General features: G+C 39.8%; 1 protein-coding gene across 4 annotated transcripts in view; it reads left to right on the plus strand.

The window, feature by feature from the left end:
* GRID1 (glutamate ionotropic receptor delta type subunit 1) overlaps positions 1-22,266 on the plus strand; it is a 485,278-nt gene that overhangs the window by 346,478 nt on the left and 116,534 nt on the right. The gene's annotated exons all lie outside the window — the stretch shown is intronic.

Genomic DNA, 22,266 nt, shown 5'->3' on the forward strand with positions numbered 1-22,266 from the left:
TGTGTCTCATGATTCTTCTGGTCAACCTTCTGAAGGTGAGATACAATTATATGGGGACTTTATAAGGCAAATCATAACAGCAGTTAGATATTTTTAACTGTTATCCATACAAATTTCCAGACTGCTTCAGTTGCTAGAACTGATCTTTTTTTAATGTTGAGTTTGATTTAACATTTTTATATTTATATTTGAAATGAGAACTTTGTGGCATCCATCTATGTCTTGAGCACTTTTGAGATTTTGCACTTAGAGGTTCTGAGCCCTTAGAACAAATAATTTTTTCTCACATACCACCTTGTGATCTAAGTAATCATTTCTATGCTCTTTTGCTTTGACCAGCGAAGTATTTGGATATTGAATCACATGTTCAAGGTTACTAATGAAACCTGTGAAGGTCAAGGGATTTAAAGTAATATGTAATAATCTCAGGACAGTTGCTTATTTTTATAAGGTTATATTTTGCTTAAATAGACAAACGATCACAGTAAAAATATTCCAAGCTACTGCCTCTGCAGTCATGGTTTTTTGATTTTATTTTCTTTGGTGGAAGAGATAGGTGCTTCCTGATACACTGAATGTAGAAGGTAAATTAAAGATTAGTTGAGATTTATTTTTTTTTCCCTGATGAAAGCACTGTGCTTTGGAATGGAGCTTCAATTTGTAATTAGTATTATTAGTCACATTTATGAATGTGCAAATTTACTTTTTCTCTGAAGTATAATAATTTAACTGAATTTCCTCTCTGTAACCTGGAGTCTCTGTACCTCAGAAATACGGATTGTTTGGCAAACAAACCACACTTTTTTTTTAAAGTAAAGTGGTAAGAGGTACTTTTGTAAATGCTGCTTTAAGTATTTCCTGAAGCTGCTGTGAATCCAGTAACACCTTTATGCTGGACAGCAAATGGTCAGAGATACCTGGGCTAAAGCATTTCTAACTATCTCTGAGTTTTCCTCAGCACTTTGTAACTTCACAACATATAATGCTGAAGGGTAGAAAGAGATAATGTAGCTATTATGGTTATTGCAGGTTGTCTAAATTATTCCACACTTTTAATCAGAATTAGCACAGTGGTAGGGCTAGGGGAGTTAACCAGTCACTACTCCTTCCACTGTTTGCTCTCCTAAAATCCATATAAAATCTCTCTTAAAAGAACAAATATATTCAACTGTATATAGTTGGAGAACTTTTATCAGTAATTTAATTTTCTGAATGTTACCAGTAACCCTGTTAAAGGAAAAAAAAGCCTCTATATAGATACTCCTAAATATCTAATTATTGGCTGACCAGCCATTGATAAATTATTTTATTATGTGACATGAACATCAGGATTGATCCATGGTATGTGATTCTCTGCAATCCTTAATCATTTCCTATTTCTATGTTTTAGAACTGTTATACTGTTAATACTTTGGATTTTTCTGGGCTTTTTGAGGTTTGTTAAAAATTGAAATCACTGATGTAAGCTGCCCATCAGTGAACTCCTTTAAGATCCTGTCTTGTCTTTTTAAAAAGTTATTTGTAACACTGAAATATTTTTCATTGCATATATTTTCTGAGCTTCCATCATCTAGCAGTTGAAGATTCTTCATTTTTTATCTATTAAGATTCCTGAGGAAAGATGGCTTTGAACACATTGCCAAACTAGCACATCCCATTCAGCTTTAGTGAGGCAATGTGTGTGTACTGTGTTTGGGTTACAGAAGATTTAGATGCACTGCCAGAAAAGAAATTAAATAGCAGTTTTGAAAAGCGGTTTTAGAAAGGATGAATTTGTAATGTCAAGGAGACAGAGGAGCTTTTCAGTTTATTTGAACAAGTAAATGAATAGGAGGGAGAAAGAGAAATCTCTGAATTATCATTAGATATGAATCATTTTCTATCTTGTAAAGCCTTTTCTCCATGTATCTCTCTGTGGCTGTCTGTCAGAGTCAGTTTGCTTAAGGACCTGGAAGAGGCTGGAGTTTGCACTGTGCTTGCCAAGGAGAACGATTGTCCTTCCACTTATCAGTGTAGGTGGATACTTCCCCTAACACAAGTGTGCTCCTAAGGACAAATGCAGAGGAAAACCTGGACCTGTTCCACCTGCTGATAACACCTGGGCCAGCAGCCCACACCTTGCAGAAAGGCCTGGTTCCCATGAGAGTAGAAAGTGGAGAGTAGAAAGTCCCCCCTGGTCTGGTGGGAGGTCAGCCTGGTTTCCATGAGATATCTCTATGAATTAACAGTCTCTTGGGGAAGAAGAGATCCATCCAGGGTTAGCAATTGGCACAGATTTTTGTTAACAGTACAAAAAACCAGTGTTTTTTGGTAAACAGCTTGTTTACTAGCCTTGGTGATTGTAAAGCCAAGACTTGGGCAGTGGTAGTTGATTTCAGCTGGAGATAATCTGAAACTTTGGGCAGAATAGGAAAGCCGCCACCTGAAGCGTCACCACAGCATCTTGTTGCCACTTTAGGTTTTTTGAAGGGTGAAGATTTATCCTGTTCCCCCAAGCTCTGGGACAAGGGAAAAGCGAAACAGAAAGGGGAGGAGCTGGAGCTTGTGACAGCGCAGCAGAAGTGAGATGGTCCCAGTCAGGCTGGGGAAGAGGTGATGAGAAATGCCAGAGGATGCTCTCAGTGTGCTGCTGGAGCATCACCCCCACCTCTGTGTGCAGGGGGAGCTGTGAACACAGAACACTGCGTGGTGGATTTGTCCCACAGCCCCCAGACACACCCAAGGGTCACTGTGCTGACTGCTGCACTGAAAACCATTCTGTGCTGCAGGGGACCTAGGAAGGCTTGACAAATTAGTATAAGAACACAGAGTTTATGAGGGATAACAAAACAAATATTAGAGCTAGTTAGCAAATTGTCCGGAATGTTTAATGCCTCAAATAAAGGAATTTATTCTGAGGGAAAAAACCCACAGTGCCAGCTGCTGTGGCTCTTGCACACCTCTTCCTCTCTGCTTCCACACCCTCTTGATTTCTCAGGGCAGAGGTACAGTGGGAAAAGAGCATTAAAGCAAAATTTAGAAAAGTGATACTTCCCTATATAAAAATAAATAAAAGAATGTGAGAGATTTGAGTTACAGTTTCACGCTTTTGTAGATAAACAATATCTTTGGACAAAAATGGGAACTTTATTTTGCCATTTGAGATAAACCCGTATTTATTTCAGTGCTAATGCAGACTGATACATACATTTGTAAAGGACGAGTAAGCAAAATAACCTCCCTCTTACTGCTTTGCTGTTTGGGAGTTTGTAATTGGTATTATGATAGAAGAGTTAAATGGGATTTGAAGGATGATAAGATCTTGCTTTTACCTTTATAAAATATATGTGTGTCATATATTTATATGCAAATGAGAAAATTCTGCTGTGTGACAAAAGGAGAAAATGGTGTTGGTGCTTTCTGATTTGAAGAGGCGTTTGATTTATCATATTTACTGCAGGATATTGTTCCAGCTAATACCATACCTATTTAAAAAGGTATAAAGTCCTTTCAAATTTCTTTACAATGCTTGTGGTCAGCCTTGCATGAAATAGCCATTTGTTCTTCTCATATTAAAGCTTGTGCTTTCATGTAGTTCTGAGAATTTCCTATTACTGTAAATTAATTTCACTTCATTAAGTGGCTGGGTCACAGGCAAGGGAATAATAGCAGCCAGAGACACAGGAGATTACTGGTTTGAATAATCAGGAATTGGCACCCACCACTTTCTCTCTCATATTGGAAAGAAGCTTCTGGCTGTCAGAGCCATTTGATTAATCAAAAAAAAGCCTATGAATGTGAACTTTAAAGTTAGACAAGATAAAATTATTATCTATACAAACAACATTTTACAGCGTGGAACAAAGGATTTTAGTCGCTGTGGGAGATGATGATAAAGATTCAGTTCTCTGTGTTACTTTGCTGTTATTTCAGGTCACTTGTGATTGTTCAAAGTCATTGACTCAGCACTCTTACATTATGCATAGAGGGCTCAGTTGTGAAGAGATGACTCCAGAGCTTGGAGAGTTTATTATTTAGATATTAATTTGTCCTCTCACATAAATGATTATTTCTTCTGCCACGACAATTATGATAGGGTCTAATAAAAAAAGATAACTCTTGCTTTTTTTGTATGCTTTTTTCCAAGCCTGGCCCCGTGTTTGTTGAAAACAACTGAAGTGGTAAACAAGCTGTTTACCACCGTTAGCAAAAATCTGTGCCAGTTGCTAACCCTGGATGGGTCTCTTTTTTCCCCAAGAGCCTGTTAATTTATAGAGATATCTCATGGAAACCCACTAATTTAAGCAGATTTCTGTTGAAAGTAGAGGAGAAATCTTATCTAAAGTAAGCTGAGGAGAGTAATTCTTCCAGTATCTAAGTCCCCTTACACTGAATAGAAAGAGCAAAGCTGCATTGAAAATCATCCTCAGTGCAGGTGTTTCAGAAAGGGCTGTAGAGCTGCCCCTCGAGGAGCAAACTGGAAACTGCATGGTCAGAGAGGCTGAATTCAGGGTACAGCAGCTGCAGGGAGGTGCAACAGGCCCCCAGAGCTGGTGGGATTATTGGATTATTGGTGGATTTTCCTGCAGCATCTCCTCTAAACCTTACACGGGGCATGGAAGGGAATTCCTGCTGCTCTCTTCTCAGCCATCCCCACTGCTCCCTGCTTAAACAAGGGTGAAAATTCCAATTATTGCTCTTTCTGCATCAAACACAGCTCCTGGTATCGAGTCTGTCTCCTCAGCCTGGAGTGGTATGTGGCACAAAGGCTTTCAGCGTTGCAGTCCTGTCTGGGAGAGAGAGAGGGAGGATGATGGGGCTTCTGGAAACCCTTTGGTGGTGGCAACACATTGTCAGCCCTGTCAGAGGGCGGAGGTTGAGGAGAAGCTGACAGGTCTTGCCTTGCTCTGAAAATACCACATGGTGTTTATTCACTCTGTGCCTTTGACACACTCAGATGGAAGGGCTGGTGGTGCTGTGTTCTGATTTTCTCCTTGTACCCATGCTTGTCGTAGGATTGCTGGAAAAGAAAAGCTTGTTGTAAAGATTGATCACTAATTTATCAATGTTCCTATCTTATCCAGACCGTACATGATGTATATCAGGTAGCTAAGGGTGGCATAATTACTTGGATAATTCTGCAAACATTTACATATGTAAATTCAGAAGGGGGATTTGTATCGGCCCAATTAGTCACGCATTTTAAATCCTATTGATTTTAAAAGTATGATACTGAAAAATTATAGCCATTTTTGAGTTGCTGTCACTTTACTTAAAATGTCAAAGGAACTTTGATTTTTGCATGAGACAGATGCTTCAAACACCTTTTTTTTTTTTGTTCCCAAGGCTCCTCATTTTCTGTGGTAGTAATTCAAGCAGTGATAAAAACAAGACATTTCAGTTTATTTCAGTTATTACTACAATTATTCATCTGAGACAGGTTTTGAGCCTTCCTTGGCAAATAGGATGGAATAGGAAAGCTCAAGATTTCATGTAGTGGTTTCCCAAGCTGCACACACATGGTGTTCAAAAGCAGAACTTGAGAAGCATCAGTATAGTGAAGAATTCATAATCAGTTACTAAATGAAAGTTCTAGTTCTGTTAATTAATAATGCTCAGCAGTCAGAGAGAAGGATTCAAGCCCATGTGAAGGTTGTGAAAGCTGTATGATGTCCTAGTTGTTTCTAATTACAGGAATAAAACTGTTAAAAATCCATCTCAAGATTATGTTTTTTGGTTGCTCTTAGTCTACCACAGGTTCTAGCAGTGGAATTTCAAATGAGAATTGTGTAACAGTAGTTTTGGTTATTGTTAGTGTTTTGGGGTTTTTTTTAACAGGTAGGGTTTTTCTGGCAAATTTCTGGCACTTGGCTGGGCTGAAAGGTGGACCCTGTTGTAGAGTGTACTTGGCAGAGTGGGTACCCATATTGGCATACCTGTTCCTCAGCTAAGTCTGAGTATCTGTAGTTGTGCTAAATGAGAATTGCAAACTGCAGTGGCTGTTTATTGCTGTTCACTGCGCCCAAGGAAAGAAATGTCCTCCCCATCTTTTCACTAGGTAGGTAGGTGGAGGAGAAAATAATTTTGTTTGGTTTTTGGAAGCTGGTGAAGACTTGTTGTGCTTGTTCATTTGTCACAGTGCAGTTTCGGGTGGTGTAAGGTCACATTCTGCACAGCAGAGTGTGAGTACTGGGCAGTCGTGTCCTGGACTCTTCAGAGAGCAGAGACAGAAGTCACTGGGTAAGAAGGCTTGGGTACAAGGAGAAGAGGTGTTGAAGTAACCAAAGCTGAGTAAATGACAGTTTGTGTTACAAACTCATCTTTCTGGGTACGCCTTACTGAGCCTAGTATACCTCATTTAGACAAGACCCAGAAAATAGAGACACGTGGCTCAAAATTCCAGGTGGTCTTTCCTCTTAAAAGGAGGAGAACCAATGGTCTAGAGTTTCCACACAGCTGCAGTAAACTCTTCAATCTGTCTGGGGACACATGAGGCCGGAGATGCTGTACAGGGGGAGGAAGAGTTTTATGTTTGCAGAGGTTTATCTACAGCTGGGGGCAAGCAACTCCATCTGTCTCTGGCTTTGGAAGGGAGTAAATAGCTGGTGAGAGTTTCAGAATGAAGACAGGCTGTGTACTTTTAATTAATTTGGGAAATAAATCTTCCTGTGGAATAGGAGTACAAAGTAGCTAGGGGAAAGCAAAATAATGGTACAGGATAGTAGTGTGCTGCAGTCTTCTCACTTGACTGATAGTTTTTCTGTTTCACTGTGCAGTACAGACAGGTGAGTAATGTCTTGTGCTTGTTGAGAGGGGCAGGAAGGAATCAGCTGACAGAGAGACAGCCAAGACACAGATTTTAGAGCGAATTGCTGAACAGACTTAATGAAAAGAAACAGGGAGCAGTGGGAGGTGAGGGAGGGTGATGTTTGAGCATGGCACGAGGCTGCTGTGAGAGGCAGTTTGCACAGAGCTCAGCCATGTGCTGTCTCATCTGACACAGCCAGCTGAAGCTGTGTGCTCTCAAAGGCAAGGCACGAGGGAATCTGCCGGGGATACGCTAAATCCTCCTTGCCACTTGTCCCAGGAGTGTCGCATCTCTCTCCCAGAAGCCAGCAAACAGTGACATAAAAATGTGCTTATTCAAACCATTTCAGAAGGACTGCCCTCCTCTGTTTCCCTTGTCCTTAAGCCACAGAGGGGGATGAATACATGACACTTAAGTAGAACAGAAACAAAATGTGCGCCCTAATGCTTTACACTGGATTTTCAGGTAAGTGCGTACTTCGACCAATAAATCCTACTTAGATATAGCCAAACTTAAAATCAGTGGGCAGCAAACATTTTTTACTTGTTAGCATATCTATTAATACAATTCTGCTGTTCAGTATGATCCCTGAAAAGTTCAAACAATGTTTTTTCTATCCCTGTCAGTCCTAGATCTGCAACTCTCTATGCGTGAGTATATGTATGTGTACTTATCTATCAAAATGCATGTGTATACTATCAAATTACATCAAACTTGAGAAAATGTGCTCATGTTTTCCCAGGAATTGTATGATAAATCAAATTTAAGTGAATTTTTGAGTCTGCATTCAGTGTGGTGAGAAAACAACTTTGTTTAAAACACCCTTTATGCTTCAGATGTTACTGCTGATCTGATTTTCTTTGTAATATTTTCCTTTTTGCTGTTTTATGTGCTTGTCCCCAGACAGATGTTGGGTATGTATAGGTGTTTGTGGGAGCATAGCCACACAAATGTGTGCATACACAAATGTGTATATTTACCCAGGGAAGGGGCAGATAGGGATTATGGATTGGCAGTCCTGTCTGTGAGCTTCAGCTTCATGAAGGAACAATCCTTCTGCTACCTTCCAGGGTTCAATGAACAGTCAATGCCCAGACTTAGGAGCAGCTGCAGGAGTGATGCAGAAGGGTAGAAACTGCAAGTGCAAACTTGCAGTGATGTTCTTGTAAGCCAAGCTTTAGTTTTCAGTTGGAATGCTGTAATGGAGAAAGTGGTAAAAAGCACAGATAAATGTGCACAGCCAGGAGAACACATCTCTAAAGAACTTTTCAAGTAGAGATGAGCCAAGAGTAAGGATGTGTTTCTGGTCAGGGCCTCTGGGACACTGACAGTGCATCTCCTGGAGCGTGCTCTCTCCTGCTTCTTCTGGGGCAGAAAGCAGCAGGTCCAGCACATCCTTTGCTGTGACAAACTCTTCTACTGAAGGGAAGAAAGATTCCAGATTTTTAAAGCAAGGATGCTGTTGAAGGGCTTGAACAAGGATGAGTGACTTGAGCTCCTTGTTCTGTCACATGTGGATGATGATTACAAGCACTTTATTTCTCTGCCCTGATTTCCAGATGCAAGAAAAGGTCTTGTTGTACTGTATTTATGTTTTTTTTCCCTACTCTTTTCTATTGAAAACTCTTTCTATATCATCTTGGTTTTCTCCAATGGGAATGGTTTGAACATCATGGTGGGTGGGTTTTCCCCCTCCCCAGAACTCTGCCATACCTACTTTCATCAAGAAACCAGAGTCCCAGATTTCTTTAGTTAGTTTTGGGGTGTGTATTTTTTTGTAATAGATACTCTTTTATAAGGCCCTATTTACTGATTTACTTTACTGATACCTCTGGGCAAACTGGGTCTTAATACTCTTCTAAATCCATCAGTTCTCTAGGATTTGGAGCAATATTTGAGAGACAAAAGACTCCTGAGGATGAAATCTTGTCCCTTTGACTTGAATGGAACTAATAATCATCCTATATTATTTTATGAATTCTTGAATAATATTTGTTTTTGTGCAAGTTCTTCAGAGCTGAAGTAATTTCTTCTTTTCTCAGCCCCAAATTCAGAATATAGCAATTCAACTACATTAAAAAATGGACTTTGAAAAATGAGTTTCTTTTCTTTGGCAGTCAAGCTTTAGTAAATAATAAACATTATGGTAGACAATCCTTATCACAACGGTAAAGGATTACTGCTTTTGTACTTAATGCTTTAAAAAATTAGAACACCTTAATCTTTTAAAAACAATTTGGGTTTGGAAAAACAAATTACATTGAAGCTGACAAGTTACATTACATCGAGGCTTGCCAAGTTCCAGGAGATGCAAATTACAACATCTGAGATATTAAACCTTGAATGCCTGAGTTCCTAACAGAATCAGGGCCTCACTACTAACTCTTTTAGCTCTGCTGTAGTCTACAACACATAAAGTGCATATTTTTGTGTCTTTCTCATAAAACCCAGGAGGCTGCTGCTGTGTTTCTGTACTGTCTCAGTGGTACAAGATAAGAAGTGAACTCCTGGCTTGCATGCTTCAGTCTCCTGAGAAGACAGGCCATAAATCTATAAATATGTATTCCATAATCACTTCCATAAACTAATCATGCTCCTGAAAGGAAACTGTGTGGTTTGGCCTGCCACTACCGCTGTGAGGTGAATATAGAATCTCCACATAAGACTTGGAAGAAACCTTTTTCTTCTTGTCCAGAATATATCTATGATAATACTTGTATCCGTGTATCTTTGTGCTGGCATGGCCATGTGAGTTTAGCAGGTGGGATGCTTTCTTTTTATCCTCTTTTTAGCTTAATACAGTACTTGAAATGCAGGAAATATTGTGTTATCATTCTGCTACTCAGCTGTCCAGACTTAAACTCTACTCTCAGCCTACCAGTGACTTCAGGAGCCTCTCTTTGTTGCTATGCATTCTTCCTTACTCTACTGACAGCATTTCACCTGCTATATGCTGTAACTGTCTATCCAGCTGTGTCTGTATATATCTTAAAGTCTAGTTGTTCAGGGTTTACAGATTGCTAGACCACAGATAATGAACCTGTAAGAACACCCCTGGTGTTTTTCAAACTGATGAAGCTTCAAATAATAGATTTTCTTTGTTATCTTGAGTGTATGACCTTATTTTTCATAGTAGTGAATTTCAGCATAATTATATTATCTGGCTTTAGAAATCATCATGTTTTAAATGCTCTCTAAATACCCGTGTATTTATCGTACTTCCTAGCTTTCCATCATAATTAATTCCTTTGATAGTATTTGTCTGATTCATTGCTGATAACAGTAAATAAGCAACTAAAGCTCTCAGGTTCCAAAGGACTGCCTGCTGAGTAAACTGGATAGGTGAAAACTTCAAAATCTGAGGATGGCAGAGGAAATTTGGAATTTCTTAAGGTCTCTGCTGTGAAGCTAGGAAGCTTGACTGTACTTAGCTTCATTTAACTAATGACTGCACTTTGTTACAAGATTTATTATTATTATTATTAATGATATTATTGTTATTATTAATAATGTTATTGTTATTATCATTATGCTCTGACTTTGAGAATGTAAATTTTATTAAATATTCACCACCCCTGCAGAACATTTTGCTAGGTAAAGATGATTCTTCTGTGTTCAGCTTTGACTGTAAGGCTGCCATCCCAAGACATTTTTCTTTACTCCCCTCACACAGGTTCCGTGATATCCCTGTTTATTTTTCGTTGTCTGTTATCTTACTATGTAAGTATCATTCCCTTTCTGAATAAAGTGTCACCACACTTGTGTTCTTCTTATTGCTGGTTTTGCATCTTGCACTGCCCTCTTTGGATATGGCTGTCAGTATATCCTCATTAAAAAAATTATAGTCTTACAAATTAGAAGTAGAGACCGCAAGCCCTGTACGTTTTTTAATATTTAATTTTCTTGTATTAGCTTCAGACTTAGTCCCTCAAGCCCAACACTGAAGTATTATCTAAAAGAATCAGCTAAGAAATGTTCACTTAATGAAAATACTTTTCAGCAGTGGCATTTGCTGACTGTTTCTTTCTGTCACAAGTCTTATCTGTCTATTCCTGTTCATTAGATGCATCCTGCTTCCATTTGCACTGTACATCTATGTCACCTATATATAACTCTTACTTTATCCAGAGGTAACTTTACAGTGACACCTGACCTAAGTGAAGAAAGACTTTTTTTCCTCTTTATTTTTCTTTTCTGTCTCAAGGCCGTATTTCTTGTCCTAGCTAGCTGACCTCTTCCCTCTGTGCTCTCTGATGGCAGGCCAGTCAATTTGTCCCTCTTGCAATTCAACAATTCCTGGGATTGTGTGAATCTCCAATCTTCTCAACTTTACTTTTCCTTCATGTGGTTTGTGGTTACTTCCTCCCTCCCCTGTCCTCTTTTTCCTCTACTTCATTTATGTTTTTTAATCTTCGTGTATTGTCCTCATCACCCATAGGTCTCAGCCCTTGGATTTTGTCTTCCTCTGTGCTTTCTGAGTTGTTCTGGTTTCTTTATTTTCTTGTCTGTTTGCTCCCTGCAGCATCTCTGTTTCTCTTTGCAGAGAGGAGTATCAGTTGCAGGTGAAGATATCTGTAATACATGCTAAAATGGCCTTGCTCAAAAGTTTGCTGTGCCTGAGTAGATTCTGCAAACAGAGAAATTTGACCACAGCACAAACCTTACGAATAGAGCTATCATCAGCTAATAGGCTTGGTTCTTATTTGCATCTCCCACAGATTTTCCCTCAAGGAGGATGGATTTCATGCCAAATTCCTTGTACAGTGCTCTTTTGTATTGTTACACAACAGGTTGCTGCCACTTCATCTTCAGGAAAAGAAATCAACACTTGATGGATGCTTCCATACATAAGCCTGAAATTTGAATCCATTTTAATGGGATAGACACTTAAATGATTTTGTGTTTTCTAGTCATAGCTTGTCACAAACGTAATTGTTAAATTCAAACTCTGTACATTCCATAATATTTGGGGACTGTTTTTTTTCTCTCTAAGCAGATCATTAGAGGTTTAAAACATAGACTGATAGTCCTCTACATAAATTATCCTTCATAAATGATGTACCATACAGTGGACTTTATTTTTTTGTCACTGAGGTGTAGGCTACTTTAATTAAACATAATAGAAATTTCCCCTGTGCATCCTTTCATACCTGCATGGATGGAATGATAGAAACCAGTGCTAAGGATAATATGTCACAAGTCAAACCACCTCGTATTTTAAATTAGAGACTTATGAGTTTCTCTTTTTTCCTCCTCTGGATTTGTAGGGAAACTCAGGTACATGGAAATTCTAACAAAAATCTGTGTTTTGTCTAAATTCTGCCTTAGAAACAATGGGGAAAAAAATGCACGACTTAAAATGCTAAAAATTACTTAGTTTAAAGTGCAGAATCAAGGCATAGCCTATAATGTATGCAGGTGTCCCTTGAGTCAGAAGATAAGCTGTTGCTCCAGACAGTGTGCAAGGGTTTGAGCTCAAAACTCCATTTGTCTATAACTCTGCAAACACTGTGTGAGCTTGTGTTAGTTAGATGAAGCAGAATTTTTTTCCAAGGATGAAATATGTTGGGTTTTGTTTTTTTTTAAATGAGTAACTTTGCCACACACTTCTGAATAACTGTGTGCAAGCCTTTAGGAAAAGTAATTATGTTTTCCAGTCAAATCTGCTCATGGCCCATTACTGTAATGTATATTTTTAATACCTTTCTTGCTGCCAGAGATAAAACTGATGCAGACTGGCAGTAATGAGATCACCGTGGGGCTTCCAGCGCATCTCTGCAAGCTTTGAGAAAGCGTAGGTGCAAAACATCACGGGATTGGGCCCAAGTGGTGAATATTTGAACATCTGCTTGAAGGAAAAATCTGCGAACAAAAAGTGAATTTATTTGTGTCTGCTTCCCATTGGCACGAGCTGTACATGCACACCCTGCTGGGTGGCTGCTGCCTCCGTGTGCCCTTCAAGGCTTTGCATAAAGCCTTTAGAGCTGTGGACACACCGAGGGAGAGGGAGCCCTTCCACAGCACCACTGCTGCTCCCCAGGGGTTTCCCTCCTCCTCCAGCATCCTGAGAAAATGCACAGCAGCCCTGTGTCCTCGGGCAGTGCAAGGAGCAGCAAATGCTCATTCTCCTGGCAGGGCTGGTCAGCAGAAGTCTTGTGGTTTGAGATGGCTGAGGTGATCTTTGAGGTGCTCTTTAGTGCTCACACAGCCTGTGGCACTGTTGGTGCATGTAAAGTACCCTGTGACTGACAGGAAGGTCCTCAGACCTGTGAGGGCTTTGCTTTATTTATGTATTTATTTTGCAATTTAAAGCAGAGGAGTGCTGTAGGCAGAAAAGGACTGTTTTGAATGGGATTATGTTTCAGGCTGACTATTGCCATCTTTCCTTTAAAACCAGTCATGATTTTTAAAAAAATTTAAGAGAAGAGATAGAATGTATGTGAATGGATGAAAATATGGATATTGGACAGGGCAAGCTTTGATGTTGATATACCTTTCCAAGTTCACAGAGTTTAAAACCCCATAACCTACGTTAAGTAACAGCTTTGCAGTGTGATTGGCAATTTTGTGCTGGAGGCAGTAAATCAGTATTAAACTGTAAATTCCTGAAAATTGATGTGGTCTCTTCAGCCTGTAGCTGGTTCTTTCATTTCAGAGTTTGTGATATGACTCTCAGAGCTTCAGCTATCATGCTGTCAGGACAAAGCATGGGCCTTTTGAAGGGGGGAATTAGGAATGTGTAGGTTGTGTTTTCATTGTTTGGTGTTGGGTGCCTGTCAGAGAAGTAAAAGTTTGCATCTTTAATGGAATAGTTACCATCTCCTGTTTATACATTTATACATTTTCAGCCTTCAGACCAATGTCCAGTCAATCCCCTCTAGGCATTCCAAACAGAAGACTTAAACTGCTATATTGTTTTAATGGAAATTTCTTCTCTTATTGGACGATGGATGGACAATCAAATCAAACAAACAAAAAAGCCAACCTCCATGTGCTGGGAGTTCTGATGAATTTTGGTTTATTCTTTGAAGTGTGACTCAGGTGTACAGTTCTCATCAAAACATTACAAAATTCTCTGTAAATGTCTCTAAAAAAGCAGAGGCTTTCTTAATCAAATATAGAGGTACAAACCTATTATTAAAAAAAAAGTGTATGAAAGTGAGCAAAATTTAGTTATTCTTTTAAAAGAATTCATTGGGTCTTCAAATTCAACTTGGCATGTGGCTGTGGTAAAATTTTAAGTACCGTGTTTCTGGGAGGTTTTGTTCTTTAGTTAACATTAGATCCATGTCTTTACAGAAATATTGCTTTCTGACAGCTGTGCAATTATCCAGTGTCACTACTGTGCCATGCAGTTAAATGGTCAGCAGTTACCGTGTTTATAAACACTGTGTGACATTTGAGCTTTGAAGAGCACATTCTTCCTGAACGCTTTTGGAGGAGTTCCACGTTCGGCATTTTCATGCATCATTCAGTGGAATGTGCACTAAATGGAATGGCAACGGAGATTGACTGTAATAAGCATTACGTATGAAATGGGAATCAGATTAAACAGAAATCCCAGTGCATTACATCAAAATGATTAAGGCTAAAATGCTAGGCAGTGCCACATGTGTTGCAGTAGTTACTCAAGAACAATACAGCTGTGTAGCTGTTTCAGTAGTCTTCTCACAGTCTTCCTATAGTTTTCTTCATCTTGAGTATTTCTCGTGATTAACATTTACATTTTATTTAGATTTCCTTCAGTGTACTTTTTTTTCTGGTCAACTATGACCTAGGAAATGGGCAACTAGTGCAGTGCAAACTTTAAATTGTATACTGTGGTTTGAGTTGTTATCAAATTATATTGATAAATGCAAAATGTCAGGTACACCTTCTAATTAGCATTCATCAGCTCCAGGGGTGTGTGCTAAAAGCAGGTGAAGGTTTGGGTCATATTTACTCTAACTCTTTGTATGAAATGCCTTGTTAGCAACCAAAAAATGGGATTCAGTTGTGGATTGTATTTGGGAATTCGCTCAGGGACGTATTTTGGTTTTTCCTCTTTTTTTTTTCTCCTTTTTCCCTTCCTTCTTCCAACCCTTCTTTTTTTTTAATTTTTGTTCCCCACCCCATTAGGCTGAGTTGTTTATCTTGAGAAGGAACTGAGACAGAGGTCAAGACAGGACCATCGCGCATCGTTTGTACAGAACATAAATGAAATATTACAGAGTTTGTGGGGAGCAGGAACCCTGCAGAGCTGACTCAGACTAATGAGAGCATAGAGATCTCCATGACCCATTTGGCCTCTCTTTTGAGGGGAATTCAGGCCGAGCATGCCAGGTTTATAGGCTTGTGTTAATGGAGGAGCCTGGAATGGTTAAAATGCCATCAGATCTCACGATAGCCTTTCAGTTATTACTTGTGCTTTGTCAGGAGCACGGAGGAAGAACAGCTTTTCTCAGCAGTGCAGTTCTCAGAAGTATCAGGCTTTATATTTTAATGTAACAGTGAAAATAACTTGAAAAAAAGTCCCCGCTGAGAGAGGACTGTTGGTAATGTGTTTATAGAATCGAGTCATACACATAGAGAAATATCAAAAAATGTGGATGCTGAAGGCGTGCCATGCTTGTGGTTCATTAATGGCTTGTAGGGAGCTGCTGTGTGCCAGGATTCAGAGCTGACAGCTCCTGGTGTAAGTGTAGTAAAATGGATTCTGTTACTGACACGAGCAGTGGTGACCAGGGAAACACGGGTGAGCCTGCTGGGTGCTTTGGAAAAAACATTACACACACAGTTCTGGGAATAACTTCTGGAAGAGGAAAGAATATGGAATTTCTGGCAACACTTCTTTGGTAAAAATTCAAATTGTTGGAAAATGAGGTTCAGTTAGAAAGGGACAGTTTCAGTGAAATTTCTGAAAAATACGTTGTGGAAACTCTTTAAATTCCCATTTTATCATTTAGAGAAGAAAATATTTCATATTTCACTTTGAAATGATATTTAGAAATTTTAGTTAGCCTTTATTAAATAAAAAAAATAAACCTGCAGTCTTGATCCAGTTTAATGCAACTTAGATTTTATCTTCAAGATTCTTAGTCTGAATTATCTTAGTTTTATGAAGTTTTATCTAGAGTAGGGATGTTGTACTGGAAATTTTTGTTTTAACTTACATTCTAATGTTACCATTAACAATTAAACTTTAGAAATAGTATCAGTTTGGAGTGCTCTTTAGTATGCTGTAAGAATTATAATATTTATATAAATAATTTATTTATTGTGGCTAGTAACGCTTACTTTATTTTTAATCTAATAATGCTCCTCTAGAGATACTGAGCCAAGAGGTATTTATTTAAAATACAAAGGAAAGAAGGTTCTAGGGAAGTACAAAAATCTCAGTCTGTGGCACAGAGAAACTGTTTTTCTGTGAAGTGCTATTACGTATGCAAGTCACACCTGGACAAGAACTGCCCTATTTTAATTGAAGAGATTTCTAAATATAAGTTGGGTATCAAGGGGATATAGAATGAACCCATCTGTTCTACCAAAATTGACTTTTTCATATCTGCTATCTTAACTTATTTGTATCCAAGACATACACAAAGCTTCCCAGATAAACAGGTGCACTTTGATATTGCCCAATCAATTACTGTCAGGTGTATTGCAGTGGAAGCTTGGTCTGTAGCTCTTCTTTGGGATCAAAACCAGTTTCCTGATTTTTAGGATGTTTTCCTGGACGTTTAAATCAAGAACAAAGCTATTTTAAAAAATCCAGATCTATCTCCTGCAATGAAACCTGGCAGCTGGACCTAAGTTTGACTCAGGTTACAAAATGATATACAGAAGATAGTGGGGTTTTTTTCTCTCCTACTGCAGTTTTAGTACAGTAGATTTCAGAATGGTTCTAATATTTTTTTTCTCATTCTTGGTGGATGGGGGAAAGAAAAAACAGTAGGCAAATAATTTCTCCAAAGATATGAAGGGAAAAGAAAAAACAACAACAAAAAAAGTTCCTTTTGGAAGCAAACTTACTTGGGAGAAGAGCTGGAAACAATTTTCATTTGAAACCTATTCAGGAGCAAATGTAAATTGGGCAGGTAATGATTTAATGAGACTGATCCCTTATGAAAGATTCGCAAAGAACTGAGATTTAGACATGACTACTTCCCCAAGCCCTCCTTTGCTCACACCTTCTTTATGAATAATAATTAAAAATAAGTTTAAAAAGGTAAAGAATGGGTTTATCCATCATTGTCATGCTGCTCTCTGGGAAGAACTCAGCTCTTCTGCAGGCTGTTTCCTCAGGTGTGCCGTGGCCAGCAGGTCTGGGCCTGGGTTTTGCCCTCAGTTCTGAGGGACGCTTTAGGTTCAGCAGCTCTGGGTGGGAGCCTGAGAGCAGAGGGGCTGAACTGACACCCCCTGGCATGGCAAGGGGCCAGGGACACTGCGGGATGTGGCAGAAGCCAATGGAACAGCCCCCAGACTTCCCCTTCTTCACACTGTGGGGGGATAAAACTCACGGGTTCCTTCGCTTGTGGTCTCTTTTCAGATGCACCAGCTCAAGCTGTCATTTTGTGACTGTACCACGATTAAATTGTTTTAAGGTCTGGGATGCCTGTGACACCGCCATGGAGCCTGGGACTGGGGCAGTGAGGGAAGCTGGTCTGTGAGTGCAGGGTGCAGGTGAGAAGGGGGCTCTGTCCCTCAGCTGTCACTCAGGTGCTGCCAGTGGGACCCACTGCAGCCCTGGATGCTGGGACAGGGAATTTCCTCAGCACAGGCCCCCGGGGCTGGCCTGGTGTGTTGTCAGTAGGGTGGGTCTGCAGTGGGACACAGCTGTGAGGAGCAGCTCTGTGACAGGGACTGAGGCCGCAGCTGTGGCCTGGGGACAGCTGGGGACACGGAGCCCTCACTGCAGTGCAGGTGCCTCTGCTCCCTGATGACAGCTGTGATTGCTCATCGGTTCCTGCCCCGCTTTCAGCTGGGAGAGAGTTAATTTTTCTCCTTGTGGCTGTTCAGTGCTGTGTTTTGTATTCACTGTGAGAACACCGATAACACGCTGCTGTGGTGGTTGTTGCCAAGGGTGCTCACCCCCAGTCAAGGGCTTCTCAGTTTGATGCTCTGCCCCTGAGGAGGGGCACCAGGAGCCAGGAGGGGACATGGCCAGGATATGGACCCAGGGCAGCCAGAGGCACATTCCACAGCATAGAGCATCGTGCCCAGTCTATGAACTGTGGAGAGCTGGCTGGGAGCACTGGTGGCTGCTCAGGAAAGGGTTGGGCGTTGGTCAGCAGGTGAGGAGCAGCTGGACTGTGCATCATTGTCAATCTGGGGTTCATTTTTCTGTCTTCTTGTTACGTCCTTTTTCATTACAGTTATTTTTCAAAGATTTTGTTGTTGTTGTTGTTATTAAACTGTCCTTATCTCAGTCCGCAGCTTTTACATTTTTTTTTCCTGATTCTGCTCTCTGTCCCACTGGGAGAGGTGAGGGAGGTGAGCAAGTTGCTGCATGGTTCTTAGCTGCTGGCTGGGGTTAAACCATAGCAGTTGGCAAGAGACTTGGTTTTGAGTTCTTCCAGCGTCTCTTAGGACACTCTTTTCAAATTATTGTCTTTGAACTCCCCCATTTGCCCTCCGCTTTGTTTTTTTTGTCATTGTGGAAAGCTCTGATGCTCTGTATCCTCACCATTAAATTAAAGGATGTGCAAGTAATAACTTTTGCTACTTTGGTATTCCTCCTAGCAAAACAGTCTGGTGGGTCTTTTATATCTTGGATTTCAAGGTGGCATCTTTGTTTCCAAAAATTGAGACATGACAGGAATATCTGTGTTTGCCATCTGCAAGACATTTCCTTCTAGGGTCCCAGGGCTGGTTACAGGGCTTCCAGACATTCCTGTTCCCCTGGGTGCACAGGGAGGGGACAGCAGGTTTGTGACTATAGGTGCTGAGCCTGGCAGAGCAGCCAGGTGTTGTGGGAAAGAGCCTTCTCCTGCTTGGAGAGGTTTTCAGTTTCAGATTTTTTGAGAGCATCAGGAAAGGATTGTGTCTGTTCCTTTTTTTTGTTGTTTTCTCCCCTCTGCAGAATTATTTCTGATCATAGCAGTATTTACTGCTTACTTTCAACTTCTTTTAATCCTGCAACTGCCATTAGATAAAATAATGAACCGAGTTACTTATTCATAAAGGCAATGTAAATATTTGTTTTCCACTGTATTCCAATAAAATAATGTTGTCATGGATTAGCAGTAAATTATTTTAAGTTATACATTTAAAAGTAAAAAAAACTATATATATGAAACTATCTTTGATTATTTTTCAGGAAGCTTCTTACTCTTTTCTTTTATCAGTGTTGCTATGAGAGCTGAAATCTTAATGCCCGTATTTTGATTTTCGGTGTCTTCTTATTTCATTTCTATTTCAAATGCTTTCTGCTGAGGAATTGTAAACAGTTTCCTGCATTCACTGCTCCCCTTCCCATCTTCCAGTTCTGGCCCAGTTCTGATAGTATCATTTGTAAGTTGTCACTTGCAGTGGTCCACGGAGTGAATTACAGTTCTCTTGTCTGCGTTCTGTATTTCACACTTGGCTCTTGAAGGGTAGCTGGGGAGGAAGAAGGGCACAATCTCAAATACACCTCTTTTTTTCTGCGTTTGTAGAAGTTATGTGCTACTCTGAGGTAAAGCAAATGAAAGATAGATGCAGTTTAATTTTCAGTGTGCTGTTTATCTCAAAAGCAGATTTTCTATTTGGTAGAAATATTGTGAAGCATTACTCCCAAGTGTCACCTAGACTCCATCCACAAGGAAAGTATAAAAATGAACTAGGACACTTTGCCCATATATTAATATTTTTTTTCCATAAAAAACGGTAGCATATTTTAACCTGTGAATCTTCCCCAATAGGTGGCAGCGCTTTTACTCAGGCACAGTGATCTCACAAATTCACAGCCTACTTTCTTTATATAGGGTGCATTTATCAAAGAGGATGGAATAGGTCCTTCAAGGATGTTTCATAGAGAATTCTTTTTCTTTTTGAATGGATGGACACAATCTCAAGCAATTGGCAAGATCCTGAACAGCTTGAATAATTAAAAATGGGTGACCATGATCTCCCAAGTGCTGATACCTTTTTCTCTTTAAAGTAAAAACACCTTGCTAAGTTACAAACATTAAATTCTTTCTTACTTTGAGAGTTCTCATTAAATTTCCTTATGCTAACACAGGTCTCCAGGACCTTGCTTTTCACACTGCTTAACTTTCATGAGCCTCTGGCAACACACTGGTGATATCAGAAAGTTGAAACCTGAGAGCTGTTTTTCAGTAGGGTTTTTTTAAAGATTTTTTTGGATTCCAAGTCTGTAAGTAGGGAACAAAATCTGAAGGAAAAAATGCAAGAGGTTAGCTCTGTCCCAGCACATTTTTGTTTCGAGTAATGGTTCACACTGTGTGTTGCAGTTCTGAGCAGAAGATATTTAGAGCCATTTGGACTTGACTACCTATGGTGATGTTTCTAAATGCATTCCAGGCTATTAGAATGCAGAGCCGTTGGCTCTGTAGGAGGAGCACTGAATGGACTGGCACTCTGATGACTAAAGATAAACTCTTAGCAGCCTAAATTTAGGCACCTCATTTTAAAAACTTTGGCCCAGATATGTGAACCCAGAAGAATGAGACACGATAATTCATTTCAAATTCCCTGGCTCCTGCGTCTCCCCAGACTGAGCATTTATTCATACAAATTGCTCACTGTTGCAGATGAATCACTAAATGTAGCCAGTGCAATAGCTCTGCACCTGAGCATTATTTAATTCTGCTTTGCTAATGCTAGCAGCACTTTGCTCTTTCTCTGTATGTTACAGCACCTGGCTATTTCAGCTTTGGATATATTTGGAAGGTGAATAGGGAGAAAATGTACACATTTTTGCCCTCCTCTTTATCGCTGCTATCTTTCCTAAGAGCTGCTGTTCCTCAGGTGGTCAGCTTAATGTTCCTCCCAGCTTAAAAGAAATGCAAGGGAGGCAATTACCAAGGGGATAATTTTTTACAGCATGTTTAGGAGAGGATTATGTTGTTGGAAGTGTTATCTCTAGTGGTTCTCATCTGCTTTGGCACCAGGTTTCGTTACTTGGCTATAATGCTCTTCATGATGAGGAGAATTATTGTGTTCTGTCCGTGTTGATTTTCCTCTTTCGATGAGTTTGCAGTTTCTCTTGGGATTTTGTCTCTTTAAAGGAGTATTTCAGCTTGTGGACATGAGATATAGATAGAGGTATGTGTGTTGCCCACAATTTTCTCTTTTGGTTGTGTGGGCTACACAAATGAGCAAAATCTTAAAGCACAGTTGCTTAGGCAAGTAATTTATGCCTTTTTTAAGGACACAGTGTAAGCTAAGATTAGTGTTAGAGATACTGGTGTTGGCTACTTAGTGAAGTTCATATTTTGATGGAATCAGGTATCCCTTAGCCTCTATTAAGGATGGCTCTCTTGTCATTCCACTGCAGCCTTGGAAGTCGTGGGTGTTTGTGCCAAGCCAGTCATCTGTAGTCAGTGTCATAAGAGAAGGTGATTCATCCCACCTGACACTAAATAACTGAGAGGCTCATTATGCAAATGTGCTCTGAAGAGGAAGGTGGTTGATGATGCTCCTGCTCAGCCCAGTGCTAGTCTGCAGAGCCTCTCAGTACCACCACAGTCATTTTTGAAATACTATGGAAATTATCCAAGTTAAAAACCAGTAACTGGAAGTATTTTGTTCGTTTGTATTTATTTGCATTTTTAAAATTGGGTTCATTTCAGTGATTCATAGGGCCATTTATAACAGAGAGATAAGAATATCTGTTCAATAAATGGGGTCATACTGGCACAGAGGAACGAAGTAGTTGAAGGCAGGAACACTCAAAACCGTGTAATGAGCAGCCTCCTGAAATACAAGCATGCACTGTTTTATTAGGAGAGATGATCACACTGTGGTAATTGTTTAATCGTGTATTAAGCAGGACATTAACAATGTCACTAGCAGTGTGCTGTACATCTCTCCATGCTTGCTATCCCTTTATTAGACTATTAAGTGCCTTGAAGTGAGCTTGTCTATATCAAACAAAGGGGACACTCAGGAACTTCCATGTATATTGTGAGATTATTCAACTGAGGTTCTCTCTCAGTACTAGAAGTTCAATCTTCTCCAGTTTTAGCTTCCCAGTGGCTTGTACCTGTATGGATAAACATGCTGAGATGGGATGTTTCTTTATAATACATAGTGATTATCTAAGTTCATATCAGGAAGACAGAAAATGTGACCATGCAAAGCATGTGCCTTATGTAAATATGGAGAGAGTGTGAACTCTCATATAAATGTGTGAGCTTCACCTGAGCATCTCACTGTCACGTTTTTAATTAACTAGGTTAGTTAACAGATAAATATCAGAGGTGTAGTGAGCCAGAGACAATATAATTTGGGAGACATTAAAAGGAAGCCTAGCTGAGTCGATGCATTAGATATCT

Source organism: Prinia subflava, chromosome 9, assembly GCF_021018805.1.
Source record: "Prinia subflava isolate CZ2003 ecotype Zambia chromosome 9, Cam_Psub_1.2, whole genome shotgun sequence".
Classification (NCBI taxonomy): Eukaryota; Metazoa; Chordata; class Aves; order Passeriformes; family Cisticolidae; genus Prinia; species Prinia subflava.